The sequence below is a fragment of the Symphalangus syndactylus genome, chromosome 2, assembly GCF_028878055.3.
Source record: "Symphalangus syndactylus isolate Jambi chromosome 2, NHGRI_mSymSyn1-v2.1_pri, whole genome shotgun sequence".
Taxonomy (NCBI): Eukaryota; Metazoa; Chordata; class Mammalia; order Primates; family Hylobatidae; genus Symphalangus; species Symphalangus syndactylus.
Window position 1 is genome coordinate 100,181,020 of NC_072424.2, and position 4,740 is coordinate 100,185,759.

Here is a 4,740-nt window from a genome sequence, read left to right on the forward strand (position 1 = left end):
GGCTAGGGATTTGAGACCAGCCTAGTCAACATAATAAGATCCCATCTCTCCAAAAAATTTAAAAATTAGCTAGGCATGGTGGTGTGTGATTGTAGTCCTAGCTACTTGGGAGACTGAGGCAGGAGGATCACTTGATCCCAGGGGTCAAGGATACAGTGAGTTATGGTCGTGCCATTGCACTCTAGCCTGGGTGACAGAGCAAGACCCTGTCTCTAAAACAAACAAACAAACAAACAAACAAACAAAAAGGAATACAAAAATATCCAAAACCCTACAAGAAAAAAACTTACAATGTCTGGTGTCAACTAAAGAAAAACTCAGGCTTTTATAAGATTAAAATCAGTTTTATTCAGAGTCTTACTGAGGATTGGAACCAGGAGAGTCTTTCAGAGAGTTTCTGTTTGACTACTCCAAAGCAGTGTTTCAGCCCACAGCTTATATATCAGGTGGTGGAGGTTCTGCATGTGCTCCAAAGTTACATTAAACATGCTCAGAAATTACTTTAGAACAAAATCATCGAAGTTCAGGTGCCAGAGTACATCTGGTTATAGATTACAGATCTGGTTATGTACAGGAAGAAGCAAGGGCTAGGATCATTGAACTTATTTTAAAATGCAGTGATTCAAGCAAGAGATGGAGGAACCTATGCTCTAACCTGCTTATTGTCTTCAGCCATTCTTCCAGAGGGCCAGTTCAGTCACTGAATCAGGGACTTTGTAAAATTCTGCAGACAAGGGAAAATAAAATGCAAGGCAAGCAGAATAAGCAAATATGTTTTCCTACATTTGCTACTTTGTCTCATCCTGGCAACCAACCAAAAATTACCCAACATGCAAAGATGCAGAAAAATAAAACCAATAACAAAGGTGAAATCAATCAAAATATACCTGGAAATGACACAGATGTTAGAATTAGTACACAAGGACATTAAAACAGTTATCATCAAAAAAGAATAATAAAAATTCTCAACTAATCCTAAGAAATCAGAAGATTTAAAAATCAAAGAATAGGTGAGAGAAAAAATAGCAAAAGAAATATTTAACACAAGAACAGAAAACCAAATACCGCATGTTCTCACTCATAAGTGAGAGTTGAACAATGAGAACACATGGACACAGGGAGGGGAACATTACACACCGGGGCCTGTCGGGGGCTGGGGGGCTAGTGGGGGGATAGCATTAGGAGAAATACCTAATGTAGATGAGGGGTTGATGGGTGCAGCAAACCACTATGGCCTGTGTATACCTATGTAACAAACCTGCATGTTCTGCACATGTACACCAGAACTTAAACTATAATTTAAAAAAAGAAAGAAGTATTTAAACCCAATCATCTCAAGAATCACATTATGCCTGTAATCCTAGCACTCTGGGAGGTGAAGGCCATGGCCTTCACCATGGCCAATGTGATGAAACCCTGTCTCTACTAAAAATACAAAAATTAGCCAGATGTGGTGGTGCGTGCCTATAATTCCAGCTACTCGGGAGGTTGAGACAAAAGAATCACTTGAACCTGGGGGATGGATGTTGTAGTGAGCCAAGATCGCACCACTTCACTCCAGCCTGGGCAAAAGAGCGAAACTCCACCTCGGGGGGAAAGAAAAAATCACATTAAATCAAATTAAAGGCAGAGATTGTAAATTAGATAAAGAAGGAAGATGTAAATACGAGTTGTTGAAAGGAAACTTGGCTTAAATTCCATGAGGAAACAAATAGGTTAAAACTAAAAGAATAGAAGAAAAATATATGCTGAAACATCAAAAGAAAGCAAAGCAGATGTCAGAGCAAAGAAATATTACCAGAAATTAAAAGATTTATTTCACAGTGTTAAAAGAATAAATTTGTTAAGAGAATATAACAATTCTAAGTTTTTATGCACTTAACTTATGAATACATAAAAATGCACATAGCAAAATGTGAAGGAACTGCCAGAAGAAATTAGACAAATCTAATTCCAATCAGAGATTTCAGCTTCAGTTTCTTGATACTGATACTAAGTACACAGAAAATCAATAAGAATATAGAAGATTTGAACAACACTTTCAATCAATTTGAAGTAATGCACATGTACAGAATACTCAGACAAATAATAGCAGAATTCTATTCATTTCACCTGAACACATAACATTTATAACAACAGAACATATCTGGGTAAGAAAACAAGTTTCAATAAGATCTTTAAAATTTCAAATCATGCAAAATATGCTCTCTATAACCACAATAGAATAAAATTGGAAATCAGTTACAGAAAAATGTCCAGAAACATTTTTTTCTTTTTTTTTTTTTTTTTTTTTTGAGAGGGAGTCTTGCTCTGTCACCCAGGCTGGGGTGCAATGGCGTGATCTCAGCTCCCTGCAACCTCTGCCTCTGGGTTCAAGTGATTCTCCTGCCTCAGCCTCCCGAGTAGCTGGGATTACATGTGCCTGCTACCATGCCCGACTAATTTTTGTATTTTAGTAGAAACAGGGTTTCACTATGTTGGCTAGACTGTCTCGAACTCCTGACCTCAAGTGATCCGCCCACCTTGGTCTCCTAAAGTGGAATTACAGGTAAGAGCCTCCGCCACCAGCCCAGAAACTTTTTAAATTATGTAAAAACTAAATAATACATTTCTAAACACCCTGTAGGCCAAAAATATATCATAAAGGAAACTTTAAAATATTTTTACCTAAATGAAAATAAAAATACAGCTTACTCCAATTTGTGAAATATATCTAACGCAATATTTAAAGGGAAATTTACAGCCTAAACATTCATATTAGGGGGAAAAAAGTTCTCAAATCATTGACCTTAGTTTATACCTTAAGAAACTAGAAAAAGAAGAGAAAATGAAACACCAGGCAAGCAGAAGAAGGGAAATAATAAAGATAGGAGATGAATAAAATAGAAAGTAGAAGACTGATTGAGAAAAGCTAATGAAACCAAAGCTGGGTTTTTTAGAAAGAAGATTAATAAATTTAATAAACTTCAAGGTAGACTGATGAGGAAAAAGAGAGAGAGAAGAGGCAAATACCAACATCAGGAGTGGGAGAAGTGACATTTGTACAGATTCTAAAGATACTAAGTGGATAAGGAATATTACGAAGAACTTTATGTCTATAATTTCAAAAAGATAGATAAAATGAATAAATTCCCTAAATGATATTAACTACCAAGACTCACTCCAGAAGAAATAGATAAACTGAATAGCCATATAGCTATTAAAGAAATCAGAATTATCAATACAAATCGTCCCACAAAGAAAACTGGATTTTACCATCAATATCTTCCTCTCCGCATATCTAATTACTAACCTGTGCGCGTCAATTTTTCTTTGAAATTTCCCCTTATCTCAATCCCTGTCTTCTACTACTACCTGGCCAGAGCCTTTTTCAACTTTTGCCAGAATCGCATAATAGCTTCTAAGCTGTTATTCTGCTTGCTTCCTTTCCCGGTAAAAAATATTTTATTTAAGGTATTTCTTTGATTTGCCTGCTTAAAACAATTCCAGGCTTCCCTCTTTCAACAGTAGCAGTCTCAATTCTGTTAGGAGTCCATTTTCCACAGGTCTGTCAGATTTGTGAAACGAAGGACTGACTGACCTCTTTTTCAGATTATTTTTTCAAGGGTGCTTATATAGAAAATAAATATAGTGTCTCCTTTCAAAGCAAATGGCAGGTTTGCTGAAGGCTTTGAAAGACAGAGATAGTTTCTCTAACTGAAACAAATGTAGGCATATTACTTTCCAGTATAAAATATTCAGGTCTCCCTAAACTCTGGGATACTCTCCTGCAATTATACCTAGTATGTGTGCAGGTGTCATCTGGCCCTCTTTGTATCATTCTATAGGAATTAAGGATCAAGGAACAGCACAAAAAAATGCCAATACTCTGGCTACTTTTATTTCTGTAATAAACCGTTTTTAATCTCTGACTCAGAAGTTTCATATTTTATACAAGCATTCTTGAAACTGTGGTAGACTAACATTTTATCTAATAAATAGTGTAAAATTTCAGAACCTTTACAATTCTTCACAATTAGAATCACCTAGAGAGACATTTAAACACACCAATACCCAGGTTTTAGCCATATCAACTCAGAGCCTCTGGAAGTAAGCCTTGGCTTTTTTAAAGCTCCCCAGGCAATTCTAATGTGCAGCCACATTAGAGTAAGCTACAAGGCCCTCTTACATTCAGGGCCCTCTAAAATCTGACTCAAGTTTGTTTCTCAAACTCATTTTCCAAGTGGAATAATTAGAAATAAAGGAAGAGACTAAGCTGGAGAAAGAGAAACATTTCACAAGAGAAAACTGAAATATAGAAGACAGGATAGACAGCTACAATGGAGAAAATGAGATTCTGAAAGTGAGAATAGAAAGAATGTATCCAGAACTGTCTTCTGTTAAAAAAAAAAAAAAAAAAAAAAGGCATTCAAAAAAAAAAAAAGCAAGAGAGAGATTTCTAAAAAGCTCCTTGGGGCCAATGATATCAGAAAGAGAGTGAGGTACAATCTCAGAAAATAGAAAGAAATGATTCCCCCAAGGAGACCAGATCCTGAGAACTAAGAGGTAGCTTCTTAAGCTGAAGATACAGAGTTTAGTGTAAAAGTAGTTGGAGAACAACTCGAACTACTCTCACCTGCTAAGGTTAGGACAACAGTACTAAATTGTTAAAGAAAATAAAAATGTGCCTAGATTTAAGGGGAGAAAAGATCATTATAATAAAATGCTTTAAGAATTCAATGAGTTTCAGCATGACACAGT